The sequence below is a fragment of the Lolium rigidum genome, chromosome 7, assembly GCF_022539505.1.
Source record: "Lolium rigidum isolate FL_2022 chromosome 7, APGP_CSIRO_Lrig_0.1, whole genome shotgun sequence".
NCBI lineage: Eukaryota > Viridiplantae > Streptophyta > Magnoliopsida > Poales > Poaceae > Lolium > Lolium rigidum.
In genome coordinates this window covers 316,110,462-316,129,521 of record NC_061514.1, presented here as the reverse complement: position 1 = coordinate 316,129,521, position 19,060 = coordinate 316,110,462, and positions in this window count along the sequence as shown.

The following is a 19,060-nucleotide window of genomic DNA, read 5'->3' as shown; positions in this document are numbered from 1 at the left end:
AACATGGTTATCGCACAACAAGCAACTTAATAAGAGATAAAGTGCATAATTACATATTCAATACCACAATAGTTTTTAAGCTATTTGTCCCATGAGCTATATATTGCAAAGGTGAATGATGGAATTTTAAAGGTAGCACTCAAGCAATTTACTTTGGAATGGCGGGAAAATACCATGTAGTAGGTAGGCATGGTGGACACAAATGGCATAGTGGTTGGCTCAAGTATTTTGGATGCATGAGAAGTATTCCCTCTCGATACAAGGTTTAGGCTAGCAAGGTTATTTGAAACAAACACAAGGATGAACTAGTGCAGCAAAACTCACATAAAAGACATATTGAAAACATTATAAGACTCTACACCGTCTTCCTTGTTGTTCAAACTCAAAACTAGAAATTATCTAGACCTTAGAGAAACCAAATATGCAAACCAAATTTTAGCATGCTCTATGTATTTCTTCATTAATGGGTGCAAAGCATATGATGCAAGAGCTTAAACATGAGCACAACAATTGCCAAGTATCACATTACCCAAGACATTTATAGCAATTACTACATGTATCATTTTCCAATTCCAACCATATAACAATTTAACGAAGGAGAAACTTCGCCATGAATACTATGAGTAGAAACCAAGGACATATTTGTCCATATGCTACAGCTGAGCGTGTATCTCTCCCATAAAGTGAATGCTAGGATCCATTTTATTCAAACAAAACAAAAACAAAAACAAACCGACGCTCCAAGAAAAAGCACATAAGATGTGCACGAATAAAATATAGTTTTCAGTGAGGAACCTCGATAATGTTGTCGATGAAGAAGGGGATGCCTTGGGCATCCCTGTTTAGGACGCTTGAGTCTCTTGATATATGCAGGGTGAGAACCACCGGCATCCCCTAAGCTTAGAGCTTTCACTCTCCTTGATCATGTTGCATCATACTCCTCTCTTGATCCTTGAAAACTTCCTCCACACCAAACTCGAAACAACTCATTAGAGGGTTAGTAAACAATATAAATTTGACATATTCAGAGGTGACACAATCATTCTTAACACTTCTGGACCTTGCATACTGCTACTGGACACTAGTGGATCAAAGAAATTCATCCAACATAGCGAAAGAGGCAATGCGAAATAAAAGGCAGAATCTGTCAAAACAGAACAGTCCGTATTGACGAATTTTAAAATGGCACCAGACTTGCTCAAATGAAAATGCTCAAATTGAATGAAAGTTGCGTACATATCGCTTCTTGATACCATTGCAGATAATGCCATTGGCTTTCTCGACTTGACCATTGATGGCGTGTATTTCACACGTTCGTTGGGCAACCCCAAGAGGAAGGTATGATGCGCACAGCAGCAAGTTTTCCCTCAGAAAGAAACCAAGGTTTATCGAACCAGGAGGAGCCAAGAAGCACGTTGAAGGTTGATGGCGGCGAGATGTAGTGCGGCGCAACACCGGGGATTCCGGCGCCAACGTGGAACCTGCACAACACAACCAAAGTACTTTGCCCCAACGAAACGAGTGAGGTTGTCAATCTCACCGGCTTGCTGTAACAAAGGATTAACCGTATTGTGTGGAAGATGATTGTTTGCGAGAAAACAGTAGAACAAGTATTGCGAGTAGATTGTATTTCAGTAAAGAGAATTGGACCGGGGTCCACAGTTCACTAGAGGTGTCTCTCCCATAAGACAAACAGCATGTTGGGTGAACAAATTACAGTTGGGCAATTGACAAATAAAGAGAGCATGACAATGCACATACATATTATGATGAGTATTGTGAGATTTAATTGGGCATTACGACAAAGTACATAGACCGCCATCCAACCGCATCTATGCCTAAAAAGTCCACCTTCGAGGTTATCATCCGAACCCCTCCAGTATTAAGTTGCTAACAACGGACAATTGCATTAAGTATTGCGCGTAATGTAACTAGTGACTACATCCTTGAACATAGCACTAATGTTTTATCCCTAGTGGCAACAGCACATCCATAACCTTAGTGGTTCTTGTCACTCCTCCGGATTCACGGAGGCATGAACCCACTATCGAGCATAAATACTCCCTCTTGGAGTTACTAGCATCAACTTGGCCAAAGCATCTACTAATAACGGAGAGCATGCAAGATCATAAACAACACATAGACATAGTCTTGATAATCAACATAACAAGTATTCTCTATTCATCGGATCCCAACAAACGCAACATATAGAATTACGGATAGATGATCTTGATCATGTTAGGCAGCTCACAAGATCCGACAATGATAGCACAATGGGGAGAAGACAACCATCTAGCTACTGCTATGGACCCATAGTCCAGGGGTAGACTACTCACACATCACACCGGAGGCGACCATGGCGGCGTAGAGTCCTCCTGGAGATGATTCCCCTCTCCGGCAGGGTGCCGGAGGCGATCTCCTGGATCCCCCGAGATGGGATCGGCGGCGGCGGCGTCTCCGGAAGGTTTTCCGTATCGTGGTTCTCGATGCGGGGGTTTCGTCACGGAGACTTTTTATAGGCGGAAGGGCAGGTCAAGAGGCGGCACGGGGGCCCCACACCACGGGCCGCGCGGCCAAGGGGGGCCGCGCCGCCCTAGGGTTTGGCTCCCCGTGGCCCCTCTTCGTCTCTCCTTCGGACTTCCGGAAGCTTCGTGAGAAAATAGGCCCCCGGGCTTTGATTTCGTCCAATTCCGAGAATATTTCCTTACTAGGATTTCTGAAACCAAAAACAACAGTAAAACAAGAATCGGCACTTCGGCATCTTGTTAATAGGTTAGTTCCGGAAAATGCACGAATATGACATAAAGTGTGCATAAAACATGTAGATAACATCAATAATGTGGCATGGAACACAAGAAATTATCGATACGTCGGAGACGTATCAGCATCCCCAAGCTTAGTTTCGCTCGTCCCGAGCAGTGTAAAACGATAACACGGATAATTTCGGAGTGACATGCCATCATAATCTTGATCATACTATTTGTAAAGCATATGTAGTGGATGCAGCGATCAAAACAATGTATATGACATGAGTAAACAAGTGAATCATATAGCAAAGACTTTTCATGAATAGCACTTCAAGACAAGCATCAATAAGTCTTGCATAAGAGTTAACTCATAAAGCAATAATTCAAAGTAAAGGTATTGAAGCAACACAAAAGAAGATTAAGTTTCAGCAGTTGCTTTCAACTTGTAACATGTATATCTCATGGATATTGTCAACATAGAGTAATATAATAAGTGCAATAAGCAAGTATGTAGGAATCAATGCACAGTTCACACAAGTGTTTGCTTCTTGAGGTGGATAGAAATAGGTGAACCGACTCAACATTGAAAGTAAAAGAATGGTCCTCATAGAGGAAAAACATCGATTGCTATATTTGTGCTAGAGCTTTGATTTTGAAAACATGAAACAATTTTGTCAACGGTAGTAATAAAGCATATGCATCATGTAAATTATATCTTATAAGTTGCAAGCCTCATGCATAGTGTACCAATAGTGCCCGCACCTTGTCCTAATTAGCTTGGACTACCTGGATTATCACCGCAATACATATGCTTTAACCAAGTTTCACAAAGGGGTACCTCTATGCCGCTCGTACAAAGGTCTAAGGAGAAAGCTCGCATTTGGATTTCTCGCTTTTGATTATTCTCAACTTAGACATCCATACCGGGACAATATAGACAACGTGATAATGGACTCCTCTTTTAATGCTTTAAGCATTTGACAACAATTAATTATTTTCTCATTAGAGATTTGAGGATATTTGTCCAAAACTGAAACTTCCACCATGAATCATGGCTTTAGTTAGCGGCCCAATGTTCTTCTCTCACAATATGCATGCTCAAACCATTCAACTCGTGTAGATCGCCCTTACTTCGGACAAGACGAACATGCATAGCAACTCACATGAAATTCAACAATGAGTTGATGGCGTTCCCCAGTAAACATGGTTATCGCACAACAAGCAACTTAATAAGAGATAAAGTGCATAATTACATATTCAATACCACAATAGTTTTTAAGCTATTTGTCCCATGAGCTATATATTGCAAAGGTGAATGATGGAATTTTAAAGGTAGCACTCAAGCAATTTACTTTGGAATGGCGGATAAATACCATGTAGTAGGTAGGTATGGTGGACACAAATGGCATAGTGGTTGGCTCAAGGATTTTGGATGCATGAGAAGTATTCCCTCTCGATACAAGGTTTAGGCTAGCAAGGTTATTTGAAACAAACACAAGGATGAACCGGTGCAGCAAAACTCACATAAAAGACATATTGAAAACATTATAAGACTCTACACCGTCTTCCTTGTTGTTCAAACTCAATACTAGAAATTATCTAGACCTTAGAGAAACCAAATATGCAAACCAAATTTTAGCATGCTCTATGTATTTCTTCATTAATGGGTGCAAAGCATATGATGCAAGAGCTTAAACATGAGCACAACAATTGCCAAGTATCACATTACCCAAGACATTATAGCAAATTACTACATGTATCATTTTCCAATTCCAACCATATAACAATTTAACGAAGAAGAAACTTCGCCATGAATACTATGAGTAGAAACCAAGGACATATTTGTCCATATGCTACAGCGGAGCGTGTATCTCTCCCATAAAGTGAATGCTAGGATCCATTTTATTCAAACAAAACAAAAACAAAAACAAACCGACGCTCCAAGAAAAAGCACATAAGATGTGGCCGAATAAAAATGTAGTTTCAGGGGAGGAACCTGATAATTTGTTGATGAAGAAGGGGATGCCTTGGGCATCCCCAAGCTTAGACGCTTGAGTCTTCTTGATATATGCAGGGGTGAACCACCGGGTGCATCCCCAAGCTTAGAGCTTTCACTCTCCTTAATCATGTTGCATCATACTCCTCTCTTGACCCTTGAAAACTTCCTCCACACCAAACTCGAAACAACTCATTAGAGGGTTAGTGCACAATATAAATTGACATATTCAGAGGTGACACAATCATTATTAACACTTCTGGACATTGCATAATGCTACTGGACATTAGTGGATCAAAGAAATTCATCCAACATAGCGAAAGAGGCAATGCGAAATAAAAGGCAGAATCTGTCAAAACAGAACAGTTCGTATTGACGAATTTTAAAATGGCACCAGACTTGCTCAAATGAAAATGCTCAAATTGAATGAAAGTTGCATACATATCTGAGGATCATGCACGTAAATTGGCTTAATTTTCTGAGCTACCTACAGGGAGGTGGACCCAGATTCGTGACAGCAAAGAAATCTGGAACTGTGCAGTAATCCAAATCTAGTACTTACTTTTCTATCAACGGCTTAACTTGGCACAACAAAACTCAAAACTAAGATAAGGAGAGGTTGCTACAGTAGTAAACAACTTCCAAGACACAAAATAAAAACAAAGTACTGTAGGTAAAAACATGGGTTGTCTCCCATAAGCGCTTTCTTTAACGCCTTTCAGCTAGGCGCAGAAAGTGTGTATCAAGTAACATCAAGAGATGAAGCATCAACATCATAATTTGTTCTAATAATAGAATCATAAGGTACCTTTATTCTCTTTCTAGGGAAGTGTTCCATACCTTTCTTGAGAGGAAATTGATATTTTATATTACCTTCCCTCATATCAATAATAGCACCAACGAGTTCGAAGAAAAGGTCTTCCCAATATAATGGGACAAGATGCATTGCATTCAATATCCAAGACAACAAAATCAACGGGAACAAGATTATTGTTAACGGTAATGCGAACATTATCAACTTTACCCAAAGGTTTCTTTGTAGAATGATCAGCAAGATTAACATCCAAATAACAATTTTTCAGCGGTGGCAAGTCAAGCATATTATAAATTTTCTTAGGCATAACAGAAATACTTGCACCAAGATCACATAAAGCATTACAATCAAAATCTTTAACCTTCATCTTAATGATGGGCTCCCAACCATCCTCTAGCTTTTTAGGAATAGAGGCTTCGCGCTCTAGTTTCTCTTCTCTAGCTTTTATGAGAGCATTTGTAATATGATGCGTGAAAGCCAAATTTATAGCACTAGCATTAGGACTTTTAGCAAGTTTTTGCAAGAACTTTATAACTTCAGAGATGTGGCAATCATCAAAATTCAAACCATTATAATCTAAAGCAATGGGATCATCATCCCCAATGTTGGAAAAAATTTCAGCGACTTTATCACGGAGCGGTTTTAGCGGTTTTAGCAGTTTCGAGGCAGTTTTTCGCGCTTTGCATTAGAAGTGGAAACATTGCTAACACCAATTCTTTTATTAGTATGAGTAGGAGGTGCAGCAACATGTGTAGCATTAGCATTACTAGTGGTGGTAATAGTCCAAACTTTAGCTATATTCTTCTCTTTAGCTAGTTTTTCATTTTCTTCTCTATCCCACCTAGCACGCAGTTCAGCCATTAATCTTATATTCTCATTAATTCTAACTTGAATGGCATTTGCTGTAGTAACAATTTTATTATGATAATTCTCATTAGGCAAAACTTTTGATTTCAAAAGATCAACATCGACTGACAAGACTATCGACTTTAGAAGCAAGTATATCAATTTTCCCAAGCTTTTCTTCAACAGATTTGTTAAAAGCAGTTTGTGTACTAATAAATTCTTTAAGCATGGCTTCAAGTCCAGGGGGTGAATTCCTATTATTGTTGTAAGAATTTCCATAAGAATTACCATAGCCGTTGCCATTATTATAAGGATATGGCCTATAGTTGTTACTAGAATTGTTCCGGTAAGCATTGTTGTTGAAATTATTATTTTTAATGAAGTTTACATCAACATGTTCTTCTTGTGCAACCAATGAAGCTAACGGAACATTATTAGGATCAATATTAGTCCTATCATTCACAAGCATAGACATAATAGCATCAATCTTATCACTCAAAGAAGAGGTTTCTTCGACAGAATTTACCTTCTTACCTTGTGGAGCTCTTTCCGTGTGCCATTCAGAGTAGTTGATCATCATATTATCAAGAAGCTTTGTTGCTTCACCAAGAGTGATGGACATAAAGGTACCTCCAGCAGCTGAATCCAATAAATTCCGCGAAGAAAAATTTAGTCCTGCATAGAAGGTTTGGATGATCATCCAAGTAGTCGAGTCCATGGGTTGGGCAATTTTTAACTAGAGATTTCATTCTTTCCCAAGCTTGAGCAACATGTTCAGTATCTAATTGTTTAAAATTCATTATGCTACTCCTCAAAGATATAATTTTAGCAGGGGGATAATATCTACCAATAAAAGCATCCTTGCATTTAGTCCAGGAATCAATACTATTCTTAGGCGAGAGATAGCAACCAATCTTTAGCTCTTCCTCTTAATGAGAAAGGGAACAATTTTAGTTTAATAATATCACCATCTACATCTTTATATTTTTGCATTTCACATAGTTCAACAAAATTATTAAGATGGGCAGCAGCATCATCGGAACTAACACCGAGAAAATTGCTCTCGCATAACAAGATTCGATAAAGCGAGGTTTAATTTCAAAGAATTCTGTCTGTAGTAGCAGGTGGAGCAATAGGTGTGCATAAGAAATCATTATTATTTGTGGTTGTGAAGTCACACAACTTAGTATTTTCAGCGTTGGCCATTTTAGCAACGATAAATAAAGCAAACTAGATAAAGTAAATGCAAGTAAACTAATTTTTTTGTGTTTTCGGTATAGCAAACAAGATAGCAAATAAAGTAAAACTAGCAACTAATTTTTTTGTATTTTGATTTAGTGCAGCAAACAAAGTAGTAAATAAAACTAAGCAAGACAAAAACAAAGTAAAGAGATTGAGAAGTGGAGACTCCCTTGCGGCGTGTCTTGATCTCCCCGACAACGGCGCCAGAAATTTATGCTTGATGGCGTGTATTTCACACGTTCGTTGGGCAACCCCAAGAGGAAGGTATGATGCGCACAGCAGCAAGTTTTCCCTCGGAAAGAAACCAAGGTTTATCGAACCAGGAGGAGCCAAGAAGCACGTTGAAGGTTGATGGCGGCGAGATGTAGTGCGGCGCAACACCAGGGATTCCGGCGCCAACGTGGAACCTGCACAACACAACCAAAGTACTTTGCCCCAACGAAACAGTGAGGTTGTCAATCTCACCGGCTTGCTGTAACAAAGGATTAACCGTATTGTGTGGAAGATGATTGTTTGCAGAAAACAGTAGAACAAGTATTGCAGTAGATTGTATTTCAGTAAAGAGAATTGGACCGGGGTCCACAGTTCACTAGAGGTGTCTCTCCCATAAGACAAGCAGCATGTTGGGTGAACAAATTACAGTTGGGCAATTGACAAATAAAGAGAGCATGACAATGCACATACATATTATGATGAGTATTGTGAGATTTAATTGGGCATTACGACAAAGTACATAGACCGCCATCCAACTGCATCTATGCCTAAAAAGTCCACCTTCAGGTTATCATCCGAACCCCTCCGGTATTAAGTTGCTAACAACGGACAATTGCATTAAGTATTGCGCGTAATGTAACTAGTGACTACATCCTTGAACATAGCACTAATGTTTTATCCCTAGTGGCAACAAGCACATCCATAACCTTAGTGGTTCTTGTCACTCCTCCGGATTCACGGAGGCATGAACCCACTATCGAGCATAAATACTCCCTCTTGGAGTTACTAGCATCAACTTGGCCAAAGCATCTACTAATAACGGAGAGCATGCAAGATCATAAACAACACATAGACATAGTCTTGATAATCAACATAACAAGTATTCTCTATTCATCGGATCCCAACAAACGCAACATATAGAATTACGGATAGATGATCTTGATCATGTTAGGCAGCTCACAAGATCCGACAATGATAGCACAATGGGGAGAAGACAACCATCTAGCTACTGCTATGGACCCATAGTCCAGGGGTAGACTACTCACACATCACACCGGAGGCGACCATGGCGGCGTAGAGTCCTCCGGGAGATGATTCCCCTCTCCGGCAGGGTGCCGGAGGCGATCTCCTGGATCCCCCGAGATGGGATCGGCGGCGACGGCGTCTCCGGAAGGTTTTCCGTATCGTGGTTCTCGGTGCCGGGGGTTTCGTCACGGAGACTTTTATAGGCGGAAGGGCAGGTCAAGAGGCGGCACGGGGGCCCCACACCACGGGGCCGCGCGGCCAAGGGGGGCCGCGCCGCCCTAGGGTTTGGCTCCCCGTGGCCCCTCTTCGTCTCTCCTTCGGACTTCGGAAGCTTCGTGAGAAAATAGGCCCCCGGGCTTTGATTTCGTCCAATTCCGAGAATATTTCCTTACTAGGATTTCTGAAACCAAAAACAGCAGAAAACAAGAATCGGCACTTCGGCATCTTGTTAATAGGTTAGTTCCAGAAAATGCACGAATATGACATAAAGTGTGCATAAAACATGTAGATAACATCAATAATGTGGCATGGAACACAAGAAATTATCGATACGTCGGAGACGTATCAACCATTGGTCTGTGGATGTGCGACAGACGCAAAACTCAGTTTGATGCCTACTTCTGCACAATATGCTTTGAACTCCTTGGAAGTAAAGTTACTGCCGTTGTCTGTGACGATGCTATGAGGTACCCCAAATCGAAAGACGATGCTTTTCACAAACTTGATTGCCGACGCGCCGTCCGGTGAATTTATCGGCTTTGCTTCTATCCATTTAGTAAATTTGTCGACAGCAACCAACAGGTACTCATATCCTCCTGGCGAAGCTTTGTGCAACTTGCCTACCATGTCGAGTCCCCATTGGGCAAAGGGCCATGACAATGGTATTGGCATTAGTTCTGCTGCCGGAGAGTGCGGTTTTGCGGCGAATCTCTGGCACGCGTCGCAAGTTCGTACTATCTCTTTTGCGTCCTCAATTGCTGTCAACCAGTAGAATCCTGCCCGAAAGACCTTGGCTGCAATAGCTCGACTGCTTGCGTGGTGACCACATATTCCTTCATGTACATCCTTTAGGATTATTCTTCCTTCTTCGGGTGTGACACACCTTTGCAAGACGCCTGAAATACTGCGCTTATATAACTCCCCTTTGACCACTGTGAAAGCTTTGGAACGTCGAATAACTCGCCTTGCTGCAACTGGATCGTCGGGTATTTCCTTCCTGAGGATATACGATATGTACGCTTGCATCCAAGGGACTTCTACCATCATCACAAGTTCTTGATCCTCTTCGTCCTCCACGGTTTCTTTGAGAGACGCCGAAGTTTTTTCTTCTTTTGCTTTTTTCTGCATCTTCTTCGGCTTCGTTGATCTCTCCGCTATTTCTTCCCAAAATACGCCTGGTGGGATTGCTAGGCACTGCGACCCGATGTTTGTGAGAACGTTGGCTTCATCGTTGCTCAATCTACTGATATGATTTACCTCGCATCCATCAAACAGCTTCACAAGCTCATTGTACACCTCCTTGTATGCTATCATGCTATCATTGACTGCATCACATTGGTTCATAACTTGCTGAGCTACCAATTGTGAGTCGCCAAAGATTTTTAGTCGGGTTGCACCGCAAGCTTTCGCCATCTTCATCCCGTGTATGAGGGCTTCGTATTCTGCTTCATTGTTGGATGCGTTTGGGAATGTCATCCGTAGGACATATTTTAACTTGTCGCCTTCAGGTGATATAAGTATCACTCCTGCGCCAGCTCCTTCTACTCTCTTGGATCCGTCGAAGTTCATGGTCCAAGTTCTCGACAAATCTGGGGGCCCGTGTTTTGCAGCTCCATCCATTCCGCGATGAAGTCCGGCAAAACTTGCGACTTGATTGCCTTTCTTTTTCATACGTGATGTCCCGAGGGAAAGTTCTATTCCCCAAAGGGAGACACGCCCGTAGCTTCTGGATTGTTCGGTATATTTGAGAGAGGTGCTTCATTGACTACTATTATCGGGTGTGCCGAAAAATAGTGGCACAACTTTCTTGCTGTTGTAATCACTCCATATGCTAGTTTCTGGTACTGCGGGTACCGCTGTTTGGAAGGCGATAAAACTTCACTAATGAAATATACCGGCCTTTGCACTCCATGGAGTTTTCCTTCTTCTTCTCTTTCGACAACTAGCACCGTGCTAACCACTTGGGGTGTGGCTGCGATGTACAACGGGAGAGGTTCCTTTTCCTTCGGCGCCACCGGGATCGGTGGTGTCGAGATTTTGCGTTTCGGATTCTCGAAAGCTCTATCGGCTTCTTCGTTCCATCGGAATTTCTCCCCTTGTTTTATCAAAGCGTAGAACGGTAGTGCTTTTTCTCCCAACCTGGCGACGAATCTACTCAAAGCTGCGACTCGCCCAGTTAATTGCTGTATTTCTTTTAACTTGGTTGGCTTCCTCATCGTTACGATGGCTTGTATTTTGTCGGGATTTGCTTCAATCCCTCTTGCTGAAACTAAGAACCCAAGAAGTTCTCCTGCTGGGACGCCAAAAGAGCATTTCGTCGGGTTTAGCTTGAGGCAGAATTTGTCGAGGTTGTCGAAGGTTTCCTTCAAGTCCTCAATTAATGTTGCCCCCTTTTTTGATGTGATGACGACGTCGTCGATGTATACTTGTACATTTTTCCCAATCTGTGTTGCCAAGCACTTCTGCATCATCCGTTGATATGTTGCTCCCGCGTTTTTCAACCCGAAGGGCATTGTTTTATAACAAAATACGCCATACGGTGTGATGAACGCTGTTTTGGCTTCGTCGTCTTCTTTTAATCTGATCTGGTTATAACCAGAGTATGCGTCCAAAAAGGAAAGACGTTCACATCCTGCCGTGGAGTCGATAATATGATCGATCCTTGGGAGGGGAAAGTGATCCTTTGGACAATGTTTATTGAGGCACGTAAAGTCGACACACATGCGAAGGACTTTCGTGTTTTTCTTTGGCACCATCACTGGGTTAGCTACCCAAGTGGCATCGGTAGATATCTCTTTAATGAAACCAGCTTCTCTGAGTCGATCAATTTCTGACAGCATGGCTTTGCGGTTTGGTTCCGAAAAACGCCGTAAAGGTTGCTTGATTGGTCTCACGATAGGATCCAAGTTTAGGTGGTGCTCGGCAAGTTCCCTGGGTACTCCTGGCATGTCAGCTGGACACCATGCGAAGATTTTCCAGTGCTCACGGAGGAACTCGACGAGCGCGCTTTCCTATGCGAGGTCCATATTTGTTGCGATGGACGTCGTTTTCTTCGGATCTGTCGGGTGAATCTGTACTTCCTTAGAATCTTTTGCTGTATTGAAAGTTGATTCCTTGTTGGGCCTCCCTACGTCTGGCAGCACATCATAATCAGTCATGAGCCTTGACGCTGCGTACTCTGCCTGCATCCCGAAAGTTTCTGATAGTCGATGGAAATCTTTGTCACATTTATCGGCTAGCGCGAAGCTTCCTTTGACTGTGATTGGTCCCTTAGGTCCAGGTAACCTCCAAAGCAAATACGTGTAATGTGGTACCGCCATAAACCTGGCATATGCTGGTCGTCCCAATAAAGCATGATACTGCGACGGGAAATCCACAACTTCGAATTCCAACCTCTCTATCCTGTAGTTTTCTCGGGTTCCAAACTGAACGTCGAGATTGATCTTCCCCAGTGGGTAACTTGGCTTCTCTGGTGTGATGCCGTGGAAACGTGTGTCGGTTGGTTTCAAATTTGCGAGGGAAATATTCATCTTTATTAGCGTATCTGCGTACATAAGGTTTAGACTGCTGCCGCCATCTATGAATACTCGAGATACATCGAATCCCGCAATTCTGTCTGGTAAGATCAGTGTTGACTGCCCTGGTCGAGGAACTTGCTGTGGATGATCAGCTATTGTGAAGCCAATATCTTGTCCTGACCAGTTAAGGTACTCAACTGTTGGTGGTGGCATTTTCTCTGCCATAAACACCTGTCGCGAGATTACTTTCTGAGCTCTATTGGATGGCTTGCCTTTCTGAATCATCGAGACCGCTCCGTTAGAATTAGGATCGACGTAGGGCGGTGGAGCAGGTGCTGCCGCTATTCTGAGCTGATGTCGATTTTCATCTGTAATCGCGGGAGGAGGTGGTAAGTGAATCTCACTCCTGGGTCCTTGAGGATTCCTATGTGCTTGCTCGGGCATTTGCATGTCCTGCCCATCTTAACATTGCCTGGAAATTTCGACAATCTTTTTGCAAGTGTCCCGACTTGTCTTTTCCGTTGCTGTCGAGGAAAAAATGCATCTGACACGGCCCATTCATCATCTCTTCGGGGGACACGAAAGGCCTCTGGAACCTTGGCCCGCTGTTTTGCCTATTGTTTCGAGGTTCATCTCTATTGTCGCCTCGTTGCTCATTACTTCTCCGGTAATCATCTCTCGTTGTTTCCTCCTGCGCTTGCTCGGAAACCAGCCGAGATTTGTCCTGGAGCATCGTAGCTCGAGTACTGCCGAGGAAATCATCGCCTTGGTTGATAATTTCGACCGCGGTCTTCCTCTGGCGACCTGTGCTGTTTGTTGTGGACAGCATCTTCTCCATCTGCCCATCTGTTTGCTATCTCCATTAAAGCTGATACTGTTTTTGGGTTTGTCCTCCCCAAGTCCTCTACGAAGTCTCCTCGTCGAACTCCTGCAACAAATGCATCTATCGCTCTTTCGTCAGATATATTTTCTGCCGAGTTTTTGATGATGTTCCACCTTTGAATGTACTTCCTCATTGATTCATCATGCTTTTGTCGACATGACCTCAACTCCTCTAGTGTCGCAGGTTTCTTGCAGGTTGACCGGAAATTTTTGATAAAAACGTCCTCGAAACTTTCCCAGCTGTCGATGGAACCTGGGGGAAGCTTTTTTATCCATGATCTGGCGGCTCCGCTCAGATGTATCTGGATGCTCTGCATAGCTGTCGCTCTGGTTCCGCCTATCAATTTTACTGTCTCGAGGTAGTCCACAAGCCAATCCTCGGGGTCTTGCAGGCCATCGAATTTCTTGAAACTATCGGGTAGCTTGAATCCTGATGGGACTCGAGTTTTTCGAACTCTCCTTGTGAAGCATGGCAAACCACACATATCCTCGTCATTTAACTGCGGGGATTGCCGATGGTCCCTTCGCTTTGTCGCGCTCCGTCGACCCTTGCTTGTGCTTGCCGTGTCCCTTGCTCCACTTGGCCCTTCGGGAGCTGTCTGTCGTTGCTCTGCCGCGAGTCGTGGACTATTTTGCCTTGCCGTCCCTTCGGGAGGTGTTGATATAAACGCCGTTCCCATGGCTCCAACTCCTGCCATTGCCATGTTATATAATGCCTCCCTTGGATCTCCCGGGGGTGGCACTGGACGCTAAGATGAAAGCTTGTGTCGCCATGTATCCTGCTTCCGGTGTTTTTGGGATAATATTCCCCCTCGTGTCGATTGACATAAAGGACATGTCGAGGTTTTGGATTAGAGTCTCTCTTTCAGCTTCCGGTATATTTTGCAGCCGAGATCTTGCTCTCCTCCGAGCTTCTCTGTGACTATCTCCCGAAGTTTCTGAGTGTCGACTTAATTCCGCTCGTCGCCTGCTTGATGCGGAAGCTGCTTCCCTTCTTATGTTTAAGGCAGCTGTTTGTTTTTCTAACTCTCTTCCAGCTCGGGCGAGTCTATATTGATAAGCTTGCAGTTCTTCGACTGTAGCAGTTGTCTCCATTGGTTCAGAGCCATCTAAAGCTTTCGCAGCTCTATCCCAGGCTGCTTGTGAAAGTTGAACTCTGACACGTGCTGTGGGCCCAACATATTTAGTGCCCAAACCTCTCCTTAGATCTGAGGGATCAACATAAGGATTTCCCAAATCGTCGAAAGCCTCTGATGTTTCCACTTGATCGCGACTTGCTTCTCCAATGGCATAGACTTGGTGATATTTTGGAGTTTTCGCTTTGCTTGGTTCGGTGACACCATCATAGAGATTGGTGAAGACCTTCCCAATAGAGATGGATTTGTCGATGAAGTCGAAGCTATCGGTGTCGCTTGAATCATCGCTTATATAGGAGTCCGCCGATGACTCGAAGGACATGTCGCTGAAGATTTTGGCGAGTTTTTCACTTGCCCTGCTGCCGATGAAGCGTGGCGACGAAATCTCCTTGTCGCTTGTCTCGACGGATGATACTGAATTTGAGAAGTCAAGACCATCCGCCGATAATCCCGACGAAATCGGAACTTCGAGACGATACGATCCTTCTTTCTCGACGTGGAAGTGGAATTTTCCAATCGTCATCTTCATGGGCTCCTCCAGATACGCATATGCATCCAAACGGGAGGGCGGGTGAGGAATAAAATCAACGAGACCAGTTTCGATCTGTTTACCTCTCTCCATGATGTTGCTTGCCACTGATGAAGTCGACGATCTTGAACGTGCCATCGAGATCAGCTCCTTGTCGCCTCTAGATCCCCACGGTCGGCGCCAATTGACAAGGTATCAACTTGTCAATGCCTACGGATTGTAGACTAGGGTTTAGTTGGATGTAGAGGGCAAGTAGATCTCGAAGGTTTCAGCCGAAAAGTACTCGACGAATATGAAAGCTAGGGTTTTAGAAACAATGATTCGATCCTCCCTGCGTCCCTCGACTCCCCCTTATATAGGAGGCGGAGCCGAGGGATTCGTGCTATACAAGTTACAAAGTCCGGGAAGGTTTCTAACTTATCCCGTAAGATTACAAATAAGACTTTCTATTACAACTCTATCTTTCCTTAATGATATCTTGGGCTTCCGAATCTTCTTATTCTTCGAGTAGTGGGCCTTCAGTAAACCCCGGGTACTATCTTCGGCAGGCCCATTGGGGATGCCTATATCACCGGCCCCAATTAATCAACTTTCATTAATAATTCTCTTCACATGTTTTGCCCTGATTCATCAGTAAGCAACTTAATTTTGCAATAGACACTCCTCCATGGTATGTGAAATGTTGGAAGGCACCCGAGGATTCGGTTAGCCATGGCTTGAGAAAGCAAAGGTTGGGAGGAGTGTCATCCTTAAATGAACTAAAGTACATGTGTAAACAAAAGAGAAGGGGGATGATCTACCTTGCTTGGTAGAGATAACGTCCTTCATGGGAGCCGCTCTTTGGAGGTCTGTTTGGCAAGGGGGTTAGAGTACCCACTACCATTCGTTGACAACAACAAACACCTCTCAAAACTTTACTTTTATGCTCTCTATATGATTTCAAAACTCAAAAAGCTCTAGCACATGATTTAATCCCTGCTTCCCTCTGCGAAGGGCCTGTCTTTCATTCTATGTTGAGTCAGTAAACCTATTTCCCTCCATCTTAAGCAAGCAATTGAGTTGTTGTGATCCAACCATCTATATTGTGATCTAATTAATCATGCCTTTTACTCTTCCTTGTTTAAGTACAAGTTTTATCTGAATGAATATAGCTTTGAAAGTTATCAATGATTATGAGGAGATTATTATGATTGAGTATGCAAGTTTATTATAAGCTTTAATATGAGAGCGCTGCTCAATAGATAAGCATAATCTGTTAACTGTTCTCTGACCAAGAACGAAGTTTGCCATCACCAATTATGATTTCTTATGCACCTTTATTTGTGATTACCTTCTACTTGTTTCAAGTTGAATTATATGAGGAAGTTGTTCACTAGAATGTCTTGTGTGAACTAATATGATGCTTCTTGTCCGTATTTTGTTTATCGACTCTTCACTCCATAAACATGTGGTCTTGTTTACCGAGTTCAGTTTCGCTTGGGGACAAGCGAAGTCTAAGCTTGGGGGGAGTTGATACGTCCATTTTGCATCACTATTTTATATCATAATTTACTATTATTCATTGATATCTTTTCATATTTAGAGATGATACTTATGTTATTTCATCTATTTTGCATGTTTCATGATTATTGGAGAATCGCGCACCGGAGTCAGATTCTGCTGGAAAAAGCACCGTCAGAATGCAATATTTCGGAAGATCAACAATTGACGGGAATTATACTGAAAATTCTATTTTTCCAGAAGACGGAGGTAGCCAAAAGGAGAAGCCGAGGAGGGCCGCCATGGGCCCCCCTCATAGGCCGGCGCAGGCACTGCCCTGGCCGCGCCGCCATGTGGGGAGGGGGCCCACAGCCCCCTCTGGCCTCCTCTCCTTCGCGTAATTCTTCGTATCGAAAACCTAAACTCCAGAGGATAGTCGCGAAGAGTCACAGCCGCCTCTGCGGGGCGGAAAACACCAGAGAGAAAAGAGCTCTCCGGCAGGCTGAAATCCGCCGGGGAAATTCCCTCCCGGAGGGGGAAATCGACGCCATCGTCATCGTCATCGAGCTGGACATCATCTCCATCATCATCACCATCATATCCATCATCATCACCGCCATCTCCACCGCTGCACCTCGTCACCGCTGTAACAATTAGGGTTGGATCTTGATTGTTTGATAGGGGAAACTCTCCCGATATTGATTTCTACTTGTTATTGATGCTATTGAGTGAAACCATTGAACCAAGGTTTATGTTCAGATTGTTATTCATCATCATATCACCTCTGATCATGTTCCATATGATGTCTCGTGAGTAGTTCGTTTAGTTCTTGAGGACATGGGTGAAGTCTAAATGTTAGTAGTGAATTATGTTGGCTAGTATTCAATGTTATGATATTTAAGTTGTGGTGTTATTCTTCGAGTGGTGTCATGTGAACGTCGACTACATGATACTTCACCATTTATGGGCCTAGGGGAATACATCTTGTATTCGTTTGCTAATTGCGGGGTTGCCGGAGTGACGAAACCTGAACCCCGTTGGTATATCGATGCGGGAGGGATAGCGAGGATCTCAGAGTTTAAGGTTGTGGTTAGATTTATCTTAATTACTTTCTTGTATTTGCGGATGCTTGCAAGGGGTATAATCACAAGTATGTATTAGTCATAGGAAGGGCGGTGCATTAGCATAGGTTCACCCACACAACACTTATCAAAACAATGAAGATTAATCAGCTATATGAAGCGAAAGCACTAGACTAAATTCCCGTGTGTCCTCAAGAACGTTTGGTCATTATAAGTAAACAAACCGGCTTGTCCTTTGTGCTAAAAAGGATTGGGCCACTCGCTGCAATTATTTCTCTCGCACTTTATTTACTTGTATTTTATTCATCTCGCTATATCAAAACCCCTGAATACTTGTCTGTGAGCATTTACAGTGAATCCCTCATCGAAACTGCTTGTCAACACCTTCTGCTCCTCGTTGGGTTCGACACTCTTATTTATCGAAAGTACTACGATACACCCCCTATACTTGTGGGTCATCAATTACCCACAATGACACTGAGTCAAAAAATAATAATAAGAGTAGGGAGAGTGTTGCAGCATAGTCTCCTACGTTATTTCTAGAAGAGCCATCTTAGCCTTCAAGTCTTGTACCAATTTATATATTCGCCCATGAGGCTCAGTAACACATCCATCATATTCCGCATATCCCTCTCTATCGTTCTACAATAACGTCGAGATGATGTGCGTGACTAATTGGACACATCACCGGAAAAATCTCTTTCCCCCTCCCCTCTCACAACGCTACAGTGGTTGAGAATGGACCCCAGTGAACTAGACTGACCCGAGGCCATCCTCGGCGGCGATGTCGATGGGGTTGTGCTGAGTCGGAGCGCCAAATATTGTAGAGTAGCTAGTAGTCTATATAAAGGTAGGTGTAGTCTTAGTATGGTTAGTGCTGGTCTCTAGTGTTCTGCCAAGAAAGAGGAGGTGAATCCTTCCGACAGGATCTAGCGCTGCCTCGCCATTGTCCTATTCGTCATGGTAATCCAGTTGGCGGAGCCATGTGTGCTGAGGTGAGGAGTTGCGGAGATCTCCATCAATAAAGCGGTTCTTTGCAGATCTAGCTACCACGGTCAGGACTTCAGTCTTTGTTATATCGCTCGTTATGGGGATGAGGAAGAGGAGATTTTAGTCCTTAGCGTGGGTTCGATGTTGGCAGCATAATCTCTTTTTAATACCGTGTGAGCATATATTGAACTTGAGATCTCTTGACTTTGATACCTTTTCTATTGATCTAACCCTTGTGAGGTTTATATAGTTACAATGGAACGGTGAGATAGACTTTATCCATGAAAACACAAAAAAATATTATCCTACCAAACTCAATTTATAATTATCTCTACCATATT